The 14571-nt window shown below is 40.4% G+C and overlaps 1 long non-coding RNA gene across 1 annotated transcript; it reads right to left on the reverse strand.

Annotated features, from left to right (window-relative positions):
- Positions 1–1102: 1102 nt before the first annotated feature.
- On the reverse strand, positions 1103–8286 carry LOC143679077 (uncharacterized). The gene is made up of 4 exons (XR_013173544.1): positions 7005–8286; positions 2332–2381; positions 1502–1629; positions 1103–1359 (listed from the first exon to the last, which is right to left on the reverse strand). It is a non-coding gene; the product is annotated as an uncharacterized LOC143679077 (long non-coding RNA).
- Between the last annotated feature and the right edge of the window lie 6285 nt (positions 8287–14571).

Here is a 14571-nt window from a genome sequence, read left to right on the forward strand (position 1 = left end):
ATACTTGGAGAATCTTGGTGAAGAATATTCTCTCTACATCCAGATGCAGGGGGAGCTGGAGGAAGCCAAAGACCAGTGAAGATGTGTGTCTGTGAGTGGGTTGAGGACCATAAAACAGAAGAGAAGGACACTGGAAAAAAGAGCTGGTGTGTGGGCAGAATGTGACTGAAGGGTTGAGTGCCCTATACATCCTGATTTCATAAAATTACCAGGCCCTATCTCTGAAAGACGGAAAATAGATGTTATTTGGAAAGATTCAAATAAGATTCTTATTTGGACTTGTTCATCGAGGGAAAGACTGTTAGGGACTTAGTAATTATTTGCCAGTCCAAAAAAATGTTACTACTTAGGAAAGAAATAGCATTCTGTTTACGTTTATCATTTTTAAAATACACATTTCTAATTGAGGAAAGGTTATTTAATTAGGTCAAAAGAAGAAAATTTTGACAAAAATTTGATCGAATTTTGCAAAAGAAGACCACATCTCTCTCCTTGAGGAATATTTTTAAAATAGGTAATTAGCCATTTGCCTGAAATGATTTTGATTAGTTTGAAGTCAGAAATTGAACCAGATGACTCCCAAAGCTTGTCCCCAAATTGGCATTAAATAGTCATATGAAATAAAATATGCTTTTCAAGGATCCCAGGGATAGAAAAAGGGAGTGTTCCTTTTGTGAAAGCAATGCCGTTGGTATGAGGTTTGGGGAGGAGAGCTGGATCCCCTGGCCTTCAGGAGCATGCACTGCACAGTACAGCTTAAAGCAGAGTGAAGTCCCTGCTGCTCCTCACACACAGAAAGAAAAGCTGACAGCTGTACACGAACGAAGGGATAAATGGCTACAGATATCATGCAATTTCTCCTGCCACCAAAAACTTCAATTTGACTTGGTTGCACTGAAATACATTTGATCTGGAATTAAAGAAAACAGAATGTAATGGCAAATCGGATGCCTGGTGTTTCTTTTTGTTTTGCAGAAGAGAACCTGAGCTTCCTTTAGATAAACCACACTTTCTTTATGAAACCAAATTTTGGGACAAATTACCGTTATCTTCACCTCCTCATTCTCTTCCCAGTGCCAATAATTCCCCTATATAGTGGTGGTGATGGTGGTGATGGGTTAATATCTGATCACAGTTCACAGGACACAGGAGAGATCTTGGTGACAGAATAGAACTAAACATGAATAATGTGCTTGACTGCAAGTGAAAAAAAACCAAAAACATGAATTACAGTAGTTTATTTTTTAACAGCATAACAAGAAGTAGGTGGTTTCTAGTATTAGTTCAGCAACTCCACCATGTTGGAACTCTTATCTCCCCAATTTCCTTGGCTTTTCCCTCATTGTTTCAAGGCGGCTTCTTCAGACCCAGCCATATGTCAGCATCCAAGGCAGGATGAAGGGAAACAGGGGAAAGGATTCATTCCAACCACCTCTCTCCTTTTGTGGCAGAAACAAAAGCTTTCCCAGAAATCTTCCCCAGCAGACTTCTGACAACTCACATCTCATGGCCACCTCTAGCTGCAAGGGGGGCTGGGAAACCGAGGATCAGATTTGTCATGATTGCCTAATCATAACTCATCACCTGGGGCTGGCAACACTGCTTTGCTACCTTGAACAAAACTGGATCCTGTTAGCAAGGATGAAGGAGGAAAGTGTTACAAGTAGGCAAACCAAAAGATCTATCAAGTACACTGACTGGGAAGGAGCAAGGGGGTTATTTTAGATGACTGAATTCCAAACCCTGGCTCTAATATTTATTATCTTAGGCAAGACAGTTAACCTCAGACTCTCAGGTAAAATAGGATAATCATTTTTTATCTCTGTGATCATCGTGATTATTACATGAGATCATGTCTATAAAAGTCCTCGGAGCTATTAGGTTTCTTGCAATTCCTACTCACAGTCTATTTATGCAGAAGAACTTTCTGAACAGGGGCCTCTGACTCTTCCTTGGGGTACATTAGGAATTACTTAAAGTATGTAGAGATCAGTTTTCAATTCTAGCCAGGCGCCTGTGGCAACCTGCATTTGTAGACAGGCTGGAGTGACGTATATACTAGTAAGCTTCTTTGAGGTGTTGATTCCACCTGCTCCCAGTGATCCTCAGGAACACTGCAACAAGTACAGTGCAAATAAATCACACTCAGCACCTGAAAGATGCCTCAACGCCTCCCAGAGCCCTCCCATGCAACACAAATTGGCATAATGGTTTTCACACCCAGAGCAGTGGACACCAGAGCAGTATGACCGGGCAATGTTAGCCTCTGGTCTGGATTCAAATTCTGACTATACTACTTAGCAGCTGTGTGATGGTGAGCACGTTACTTACCATCTTGGTGCCTCAGTTTCCCCATCTTTAAATGACAATAAGAATAGCACCTCATAAAGTAAGCATGAGAAATAAATGAGTCAATATATATATAAAATGATTACAAGCATAATATTTACCAACCAATATTCTGCAGTTAAATTGGAAATGGTTAGGTTATAGGTTATAACTTCATTTCAATGTTCACCATTGCGTTAGAATGAATTTCTAAATCATTCTTGGGGGATTATCTTTCAGGCCAAGGAAGTCCCAAATATTTGCTTGGGTCCCTTCTAAGCCTCTGTAGGGCTGGCCATATAGTGAATATCCATATATCTGCTATCATTGAAGTAAGACAATGTCAGTGCTTTTTCTAAAACGAAAATGTGATCATGCCATTCTCTTAAGGACTCTCTTAAGGACTTTTCAGTGGTGTCTCTTTGCCTGATCTCCTTTACATGGCACACAAATGTCTCCATGATTTGCCTCCTGCCTATGCCTGCTCATCATCTGCAACTCCCGTCACCTGCTCTAATACAGTGGTTTTCAAACTTGAGTGTGCACCAGAATCACCTGCAAAGCTTCAAAACACGGATTTCTGGTCTCTGCCCCAGAGATTCTGACTCAGTAGGGGGAGCCCAAGAATGTGCATGTCTAAGGATTTGCTCAAATTGGCTTACTTATTTCTTCTTTTTAAAGAAATTATGACTTTAATTTATTATTCATACTTCTCACTTACACAGAATAGTCTTTCTCCACTAGAGCATGAGCTGCTTGAAGTCTGGTCCACGTCTTATTCATCTTTGCTTACTCAAAGCCTGGCCTATTGTCCAGCACCATAGTAGGTTCTCAATAATGTTTGATGCTCAATTGCAATACAAATGAGTGAGGCTTGGCTGCATGTAACGCCTTTTGCATGTAATTTATCCTACAGTTGCAAATACAACAGTATTGACTAATAAATTATTGAAATAACTTTTCTTAGTTGTGGTGTACAGCTGCCCCAGATTAGTAAGATTCATAAGAACCTCCCTGAGACCAACACACTCAGCATACCCGGAGAAAACTGTGGCCAGCAAAGGAATAATAAGGGGCTTTTTCTTCTCTGGAAGTCACTACTTCAGTATGGGGTTAGATCCATAACCTTGTTTTTCTGTTGTTGTTGTACCCTAAGGTATTGGGTCCATAGTCTCTTATCTAAGCTTTTTCCTTAAACATGCCTGACATATACCTTAACATCATTTTAGATATAATAAATAAAATTTTTCTTTTATTCTGGCCGACCAGTGCAAAAGGACCAGTGACCATGCAATTGAGAGTGGAACAACCTTAATATTTCTACTGTGTAGAACTGGGTATAACAACCTGGCCTGAGAGTATATTTAATCTTTGGTAGATATTATCTGAATTTTGATCACTATTTTACTATGTTTTGACTGGTGTCTTACACTAAAGAAGAGTGTACATTTTCTTATAAGTGAAAATTTCTGGTAAACTCAAAGTGAACATTAAAATGACCAAAAGTTGGATGGGCCACGGTGGCTCAGCAGGTAAGAGTGCTTGCCTGCCATGCCCGAGGACCTGGGTTCGATTCCTGGTGCCTGCCCACGTTAAAAAAAAAAAAAATGACCAAAGGTCCTTGTCTAACTTCAGTGAAGCAGATTTCCTTTTTGATGCTTTCAGTTTTACTTGGAGTCTCATTTTACACGTCTTCACTTTTTTGAGATCTGATTGCCATCAAAAAAGCTTTGGCTTGCTCCTTAACCATTCTGAACCCTGGCTTCCTCATCTATAAAAGTGGGAATAAAATATTTATCTCATAATATTAGTATGAAAATCCGATGAAACAATGACATAAGATGCCAAATACTGTACCTAGTGCATAGTAGGTATATACAAAGGTTGAAGTAAAAAATTTATTAAATCTTTATTACATATGTGGCCCTATGCAAGGAATGATGACAGATAGTCTAAAAGAGTACATAATGAACTGGTGAGTTAGGGCTTGTGCTTGCATGCAGTTAAGAAAATCAAGGGTTAAATTCGCAAAGGACAACAGGACCAGAAAGCTGCAGAACAGAATTACAAACACAATACAGTGGAGGCCTGAGTGACAAAGAACAGACACATCAAGGATTTTGAGCTTGGTAGAAGGAGGAGGTGGGTGGGGCATGGGGGAGGATTCTGAAGAATTTATTGTTAATATTTTTATTTGATGGTTTTTTAATTGATGGGGAACTTGAGCTTTCAATCAAGGAGAGGGTTTCCCTAAAACCTCAGTTTCCTTATCTATAAATACAATAATAATATTGTGAGGATTAAATACTAACATACTTAGTGCTACACCTGAAGGATTAATAGATGTTCAATGAACTTTAGCTATTCTTAATAAAAATAATTCTAGTGAAGTAGAAAAAGCTCATAACCAAAAGTCCAGAGACCTGAGCTCTTCATCTCTCTGGGTGTCAGAGACAATAAAACTAAATGACCAGAAGACTAAGAGTCTCTCAGGCCCCAGCACATCTCATTCTGGGCTCTTTGTGATGTGTCGATACTAGGGTTTGTGAGGGTCATGATTTCTTTCCTTATTCCCAGTGGCATTAACAGGTGCTGCCAGGTGACCCCTCCCAACCCACAGGTGTCTCACCACCTTGGAAGAGATTGTACTAGGCCTAGAGAAGATGCATTTTTTAACACATTGAAGTCTGAGAGGTTTGGGTTTGGAGTTTACCTCTGCCCTTTACTAGGCTGATCTTGGACAAGTTACTTAACCTCTCTGAGTCTCAGTTTCTACATGGTGAAGCTGGAATTTGTCTCCATCTCCCTTCTTCTCCCATGTTATTACTTGCTTCTCCTCAAGTCTGTATGGGTCTTTACCAGTTTAAATGTGTTGTGCACCCCAGAGAAGCTATGTCCTTTAATCCTCATTCAATATTGTTGGGTGGAATCTTTTTTATTGTTTGCATAGAGATGTGACCCACCCAATTGTGGGTGGTAACTTTTGATTAGATGGCTTCCATGGAGATGTGTCTACACCCATTCAAGTTGGAGTTGCTTACTAGAGCCCTTTGTAAGAGGGAACTGTTTTGGAAAAAGCTTTTGAGCCAGGAGAGCCCACACAGCCAAAGATCTTTGGAGATGCAGAAGGAAGGCATCCCCAGGGAAGCCTCATGAAATGAGAAGAGAAAGCTGGCAGACATCGCCATGTGCCTTTCCAGCTGACTGATGTGTTCTGGACACACTGGCCTTTCTTTAATCAAATTATCTTTCTCTGGATGCCTTAGTTTGGACATTTTCACTGGCTTAGAAATGTAAACTTGCAACTTAATAAATTACCCTTTTTAAAAGCCATTCCATTTCTGGTATATTACATTCTGGCAGCTTTTACAAATCAAAACAGTCTCTTTCTCTTTCACTCACTTGCTTCCATCTTCTTTCACTGGTGCCTTCATATGGTCCCAGAACTACTCATTGCTATCCTGTCCTGGTTCCCCCAAGAACAGTAAAGCCTCCTTTGCTTATTTCTCATCCTTTTACATTTACTTTTCCATTCTCAAAGGCAAGAACTTCTGGGTTAAAGAGTGCTGTTTTAGTCTATATGAATTTATTCAGAGGCTCTATGGAGACATTTCAGTGACAGTAATTTTGTCTTCATTCCTAACTGAAAGAAGAGTTTGAATAAAAACTTAGTAAATAAAAAAAATTAATCATATATTAAGTTCTGAAAGCAATGAGAACATAAAATTAATGCGATCACTCTGCACAAACACAGCAAGCATATTAAGAATGCATTGTAAGGAACAACTGTCAGCAATTAATCCAATTTACAAATTACTTTGGCTTACTGCCCATCTTATTCCAGGAGGCAGTGAAATCAGAAAACACTGAAGAAGTGAGAGGGTGTGCTGGTGTGAAACTGTTATGTAACCCCAGAAAAGCCAAGCTCTTTCTATCCTGATCCACTCTTGTGGGGCCAGATCCGCTGTTTACGGTGGAACCTTTGATTAGATTGTTTTCATGAGGATTGACTGACTCGATTGTGGGTGTGACCTTTAGATTAGATGGTCATGTGACTCCACCCATTTCAGGTGGATCCTGATTAGTCTACTGGATTCCTTTAAAGGGGGAGATATTTTGGGGAAGGCACAGTTGCTTGAGAGCAGACACAGACAGAGGCATTTGTAGATGCAGAAAGAAAATGCCCGCAAGAGAAGCTGTTTGAAACCAGAAGCCAAAGGACCAGCAGACACCAGCCACATGTCTTCCCAGCTGACAGAGATATTTCAGATGCAATCGGCCTTTCTTAAGTCAAGTATCTTTCTCTAGATGCCTTAGTTTGGACATTTTTATAGCCATAAGACTATAAACTTATAATTTTATAAACCCCTTTATAAAAGCCAACCCATTTCAGGTATATTGCATTCCAGCAGCATTAGTAAACTAAAACAAAGGGGAAGTGTAAGAAGAGAAACTTTGTAAAATATTCTGTCAACAGGTAAGATGAGAGACTGACATTTTTAAAAGACAGAGAGGGGAAAAGGTGAGAAGCCAGCCTAATAGAAAGATATCAGCAGAGTCAAAACTATGATTTCAACTTAGATATGCAACTTAGTTACTGAGACAGCTAGCTGTGTTGGAGATATCTTGGGAAGCACAACATCCTGGATTAATGGACTGGACATGGGGGAACTCACGGATTTAAAAGCAGTCCATCCAACCGATCTTCCTAGTCCTTGGTAAGGTCTGTCATTGTGCCACTCAGACGGGAGTTAAAAGAAGTCCATTCTACAGCAAAAGTTCCAATTTGGAAGCTAGAGGTTGCCTGGATTCTGCCATTGCCCACACCTAACTTTGCGCAGTTTTGATTTCTTTTTATACCTTTCATTACTTGTAAATTGCTTGGAAAACAAATTCAGGACTTGCCCAGTATTAAATTCCCCATCATGGCTAGCACAAGGCTTTATATAAAAAGTGCCCTTCCCATTTAATGTTTCTTAAATTGGTGAGTAAAATTGGCAATGCTTATGGGTTTCAGCAACTAGGACGGCATGATTTTAGGTATATAGAATTATTCCATACTATAAATACATATGGGAAGCCATATAGGGAGATGGGGAAGGACATCACCTTTTGAGTCAAGCTGACTTGGGTCTAAGTCCTAGCCCAGCCACTCTTGGCCATGTGACCTTGGGCAAATTGCTTTGGCCATGTGTATTCATTTTTGGCCACCTCCCTAAGTTGTCCATCTCCAAATCTCAGCCTCCTCATTGCTATAGTGGGGACTGGAATAATGCCTACCAAACAGAATAATAACAGTATCTATTCAAAGACCCTACCCCATAATAAGAGTAAGTTCCTCATAATCCTTGGGAGGATTAAATGGGCATCATGATTATACAGCTCTTTGTATCTCATTAAATAAGAATTATTAATAATAATAACAATAATATTATCATTTTCAATTGTCCCTTAGACTTTAGATTTCTTTTGAATGGCAATTTTACTGGCAAAATAATGACAAAACTAAATGGGTGTACCAGAGTCTTCCTTGAACACTGGTGTCATTGTTTCTGCTGTCTTAAGGTGAAATTTTGCTTTGATCAAGATCCTCCCAACTTTTAAAATTAAAAATACTTAAAATTAGCTATTCTTTCAGTTTTCTACAGCTGTTGGAATGCAATATACTAGAAATTGGTTGGCCTTTATAAAGGGCCTTTAGTAAGTTACAGTTACAATTCTAAGGCTATGAAAATGTCCAAATTAAGTTACAAACAAGAGGATGCCTTCTCTAATGAAAAGCTGATGGAGTCTGGGGTTTCTCTGTCACATGGGAAAGCACATGGCGATGTATGCTGTCCTTCTCTCTGAGCTCCTGGTTTCAAATGGCTCTCTCAGCATCTTCAAGCATCTGTGACTGAACTTCCTCCAAAATGTCTTCCTCTTAAAGGCTCCCAGTAAGATCCACCTTGAATGGGCAGGGTCATATCTCCATAGAAATAACCTAATCAAAAGATTGTTTCGAACAATAAATTTTCACCTCTAAGATTGGATTAAAGCAGCATGGCTTTTCTGGGGTACATAACAGTTTCAAATCACCATAGCCATTTAACATAAGTTTAAAATCTTTGTGATTATTGTGAGGTTATAGAGTTGCTTGTGGAATAATAGCTACTGTTTAGTGACCCTGTTGGTAATACCATGTGCCTCGCCCTGTGCTGGGAACTTTTCATCCAGCACCTCACTGCATCCTTCCAAGGGCCAAGATCTCAGCTCCATCTCACAGAAAGAGTTTAAGTTCAAACAAGTAATGGCGCCAGTTGCACAGTCAGAAGGCAGCAGAGTCATGATTTTAACTGAGCTCCAACTTCAAGGCCTGTGCCCTTGCGAGGTCTCTCAGCAGCTAGAATATTCAGTTGGGATCCTTTACCAGGTGACTTGCCCAGAGGTTTCATAGCAGCTTTCCTAGTCTGTACTCACCAACCCCACTGCAGCAGCCACAGAGCCACTCTGTAATTTGTTCTCCAGGATTCTGCCACCGCATTTTAGCCCTGTGCGGAAATACCACTGTAAATTATTCATTTTGAAAGTTGGATAATGCGTTTGATGCATCCAACATTCACAGTAAACAATGACATTCTGAGAGTAGATGCACCATGCCAGGAGATAGCCTCATTTGTCTTAATTTCCCTACTTCTCTGAACACACATCTCTTTGTTCCCTCAGCACTTTCATGCTCTGTCTTTCCTTCATTGAACACACATGATGTGTGGTTAGGTTATAAGGGAACAAGTGCTCTTGCAAACATTCCCCATTTTCCTAATTATCCTTAACTCTTCTCTGGTGTCTGCTGAGTTTAGAAGACAAGGATGTGAAAAAATACAATGCTTGAAAGAGTATTTACAATGAATAGTTACAATTGTGTTCATTTCTTCTCCCACCGATGAACCTTTATGGAGCTCCTATCATGTGCCAGGCTCATGGTAATATTAGGAGGCATAGAAGGCCTTCCTCGAGGAGCTTTAAGTCATATTGGGGGGGAGATAGGCAGTCAGATCAAGAGTTTCACTCTAACCTGGTAAATGCTTTAATAGAAATATGCACCAGGTACTATAAGAACACCGAGGAGAGGCCGTGGGAAAGGCAGGGAGGGGTGAAGGCACAGCAAAAACCAAATGTTGTTTGGCTAAGCACATGATGTCTCAGCTAAGTACAAGAAATTTAGTATTACTAAAACAGCGGTTCTTAAAGTGTGGTCCTTGGAACTACATTTTGACAGGGATCATGTCTAAATTCCCAGGAACTATTTGGTCCTGGGGACACAGAAGTGGACAAAACAGAATTGATATGAACAACGTGCCAGGGCCCTGCCCCTATGCTGCTAATATGCCATATGACCCCAGTAATTTTCTTCTGTTTTCAAACTCACTTTTCTGACCTGTAAGAGAGGGAGGTAGAAGGAGATAATCACTAAAGTTCTTTTGCCAGCTTTAACTCCTAAAAAGTCTGCAAAATAAAGATTTCTCAAGAGTCTCATTTTTCAGCAAATATTATTAAGTTCAGCCATGAGCTTCCCATCATCCTAGTCTCTGGAGTTGAGTGGAGGACAAAATATGCATGGTCCCCACTCTCATGGAATTCATGGCTGTGTGGAAACTATTTTAAACAAATGAAATGCGTAACTATGCATTAACAATGGTAAGTGCTTTGAAGGAAAAGCTTTTGAAAAACAATTAATTTTCTTAAGGTAGCTTGAATTTGTCTGTAGCTTTCTGGATCACTTCTGCAGCTGGTTAACAAAACTGCGTCTTTTAGATGAGCAAATTCTGGACGACATTTGTCTGAATCCTGGGGACCATCATCACCAAGGGACACCCAAAGAATGCAGGCACTGCTGAGTCACCCAGCACTGCTAATCAAATGCACCTTGGGCCCCCTTCAGAGTCCCAGGAGATCTCAAGACAAGTGGCTGTTTTGGAGGGAGCAGCAAAGAAAAATAAAGCGCTCAGGTGCAGGCTGGCGAAGAAGGAGAATCACACATTCCGTGGCAGCTGATCTGGACCGTGGCACCAAGAGATAACTGAGCAGACACGCAGTGTTTACTACTCAGGCTGCAAGCAGACAACAGTGGAAGGATCAAGGCTTCTCAGAGCAGCAGCCGCTGTCCCTAAAGCACTTTAATCCTGGCCAATGGGCTCTGGCAATGAATGGCTCACCAGGGAGAGCTGGGTTTCACTGTGAGCAAGTGTTTAAATCCAGGCTTAAAGGAGTTGAGAGCTCCGTTCTCAGTCCAATGGCACTTTGATAGAACTGCTGCTACAGGGTAAAAGAGAGGAAAGGGGAAAGTACATTTGAGAGTTCAGCTCCTATGTGTTTAAGGTTGAGAATTCCCAAAGTTAAAAGTTACTGATTGAGTTCAGAACACATAATAATACCGGGCTGGGTTTATATTGTGCATTTTCCTTAAAAGCACTCTTAAAAGGCTGTCACGTCTTTTTCATCATGACCCTAAAACTGTCCACATAAGTTATCTGACGGGGAAAAAAAAAATGAAAAAGATACAGTCTGCTTAAATGACCCACTCAAGGTCACCTAGCAAGTAAGTAACAGAGTTAGGAATAAAATCAGATATTCCAATTCTTTTAGCCTTTATAAGGGACCAGGCTAAGTTTATTATTTTATGTTTATATTTTCAGGAGCTAAAAATTAGCCTACAGCAAACTTCTTTCTTGGGGAAAAAAGTTATTGGTCAATTCATAAAGTGGGCAATTCACACAGCAAAAATGCCCCTAGAGATGAAAATAGGAATAAAAACTCCTACAGTTAATCCCCACTCCACATCCTCAGCTCAGTCAACCAGTGACACTCTCCCTTTCAGTCCTGACTCAGTGCCAAGCATCGTAAGTACTAGAGTTCCACGTGTCTTCAGGACAAAAAAACTTGGAAATGAAATGGGGCAAGAGTGTTTCGTTCTTGAGGTAAGGAGGAGGGAGACCCAGGAGAACAATGCATTGCAGGTGGTCCTCTGTGCTCAAGAAAATCCAACCCCTCCCAATCCTGGTTAGGCTGCGCTTTTTCCAAAGCGATTAATGTAAGAACTCTTTGATCAAAGGTCTTAGACACAGCACTCTACTGCGACAGCAAGTGGATATAGGAGTGAATTAAACAGCCAAGTTTACTCAGTGTTTTGACCCTTTTCGGTGGTAGGGGATTATCATCCTGTGAAACATGCTTTGGTACAGTTGTATTTAGGGTCTGGACGTTTGATTCTCTTCCATGCCCTTGTTCTTTCATCGGTGTACTTCTCTAAGGCTGTCCTTGAGTATGGTTTTTGGTTTTTCTTGCACAGCGTGGGCCATTTTCTAAGATTAGACATTCTGGTATTTTGTGAGATCTGGGAAAGAGGGAAGGGGTTTAGGGAATAATTATTATGGAAAGTTGAGTTCAACAAATATTTGTTGAGCACCAAGTACGGGCCAGGTATTGGCATATGTACTTAAAGACAGTCCTTGCATTCTGGAAGTTAACTGTTTAACTGAGTGTTAAAGACAATAAACACAGGAGAATATACCATGAAAGGGTGACAACTGACTTGAGTCTTGAGGGATACACTAGCCACAGAAAGCACCAGGAGCTGAGGGCCTAGGTAACAGCCTGAACAAAGGTATGGAAATGAGTAATGGCATCATGGATGCAAAGATTTCAGGGCACAGGAATCAATGGACCAGGCTTTAGACAGGTCATCTCAATGGCCCAGTTTCCTCTTCTGCAATATTATAGGGTGAACTCCAATCTTTGCTTTCTTTGAGCACATATCCCTTGGAGAGGGTGAACTTGGGAGGTGATTTAGTTGAGAAGTTCACCCAAGTCTGTTTGACTCCATGGTCCTTTGTTTTTAAATCATTATGTTTGCCTGTCAAGACAGATGAAATTATCTGAAAGAACAGAGAAATCGAAAACGGGTGCTTCAGCTAGAAGGACAGCTGTCAAGCTTGAACTGTGATCCAAGTAGGAAGAGAGGGAAAGACACAGCTTGAAAGCCATCAGGGAGTTACTAAGTACAATCTGTCCATACCTTTGAAATAGCACTACCTCTCTTCCTCTCTCTCTCACACACATTGGACTGCATTTCATAATCCTGCCAACACTTAAATCCCTTTTGCTTCCTAGACTGTCCAGAGTAATTGATAATGCTGATGCTTTAGTAAGCACTGCTATTCTTCAAGTCACTTTTGAACTAATGCTTCAACAAGGGGCCACTGTGTTCCCAGGGATAGCAGAAATCAGGTGAAACATAAAACTTAGCCCTGACCACTTCTGGTCCCAAAAGATTGCTTGGTACTTCTCATAGGATGGAAACCTTCCTGTTTCTGGCATTAATCCTTATTTGCTGGCCAAGTTCCAACACAGGTAATTACATTCGCCCTTACCCCAATCCCAATGGCAATTTAAGTCCTTTTATGTGTCTTCTTACAATCTTTTGTTTTTGTGGCATTTGCACTTAACAGAGCATTTTTAATGAAGGGATTTTGCCTTTCAATGAGAGGATAGAGATGGGTGGATCACTGGCACTGTGTACTATTCTGAGAATAATTGTAGGACAAGGTTAAAGGTGGTAGAGCAATGCTGGCCAGAGCACACCTCTAGAATTAAAGATTTCAAGAGGTCTCTGATCCAGTCCTTGGCCCTCACATAGGTGCACAATTGAACTACTGATGTTATGTACTTCTTGATAGAGAGGGTCCAGAGTTTGGCAGTCAGTTTTATCTCTCCTCTGGTAAGTGACTGTCATTTATTGTTAAATGAAACTGTTCTAGTTTGTTAAGCTGCCAGAATGCAGTATACCAGAAACAGAAGCTTTTCAAAGGGGGAATTTATTAAGTTGCAAGATTACAGTTTTAAGGCTATGCATATGTTCTAATTAAAGCAAGTCTTTAAAAATGTCCAAATTAAGGCACAAGAGGTTACCTTCATTCAAGAAAGACTGATGACATTCAGGGTTTCTCTCCCAACTGGAAAGGTGCATGGTGAACAGGACGTCATCTGTTAGCTTTCTTATTTCATGAAGTTCCCCAGGTGTATTTTTCTTCATCTCCAAAGGTCTCTAGCTGCATGGGCTCTGTGGCTCTTGTGGCTTTCTTGTGGCTCTGAAGCTTTCTTCAAAATGTTTCCTCTTTTAAAGGATCCCAGCAAACTAATCAAACCCCACCTGGAATGGGTGGTGTGACATCTCCCTCTAATTAAAGGTTAATACCTACAATTGAGCATGCCACATCTTTGTGGAGATAATCTAATCAAGTTTCCAACGTAAAGTACTGAATAGGCATTAAAAGAAATGGCTGCCTCCACAAGATGAATCAGGATTAAAACATGGCTTTCTGGTGTACATAATCCTTTCAAACCGGCACAGAAACCTTTACTGGTTGGGTGTTGCTATCCCACCCTAAATTTCTTGTGTTTCATCGGCAAATGGTCATGGTTAAGATCTAGATTTTACTTTGAGATAGAGGGATTACAGAGATTTGTTTTTGGTTCTTCAGATGCAAAAAAAATCACAAAAATGTATCAGCAATTTCCCTTATATAAATAGAAGTAATTATATTTTGTGTCACCTGACCCTGATGTGGTCAATTATGTAAAGCATTCATCTCAATTCATGAAGCATTTATTGAACACCTGGTGGAAGGATAGCATAAAAAACAGATGTAGTCCAACTCAACAACAAAAAGACAGCCAACCCAATTACAAAATGGGAAAAAGACTTGAACAGACACCTCTCAGAAGAGGAAATACAAATGGCCAAAAGGCACATGAAGAGATGCTCAATGTCCCTGGCCATTAGAGAAATGCAAATCAAAACCACAATGAGATATCATCTCACACCCACCAGAATGGCCATTATCAACAAAACAGAAAATGACAAGTGCTGGAGAGGATGCAGAGAAAGAGGCACACTTATCCACTGTTGGTGGGAATGTCAAAGGGTGCAACCACTGTGGAAGGCAGTTTGGCGGTTCCTCAAAAAGCTGAATATAGAATTGCCATACGACCCAGCAATACCATTGCTGGTTATCTACTCAAAGGACTTAAGGGCAAAGACACAAATGGACATTTGCACACCAATGTTTATAGCAGCATTATTTACAATTGCAAAGAGATGGAAACAGCCAAAATGTCCATCAACAGAAGAGTGGCTAAACAAACTGTGGTATATACGTACGATGGAATATTATGCAGCTTTAAGACAGGATAAACTTATGAAGC

The sequence above is a fragment of the Tamandua tetradactyla genome, chromosome 4 (assembly GCF_023851605.1).
Source record: "Tamandua tetradactyla isolate mTamTet1 chromosome 4, mTamTet1.pri, whole genome shotgun sequence".
Classification (NCBI taxonomy): Eukaryota; Metazoa; Chordata; class Mammalia; order Pilosa; family Myrmecophagidae; genus Tamandua; species Tamandua tetradactyla.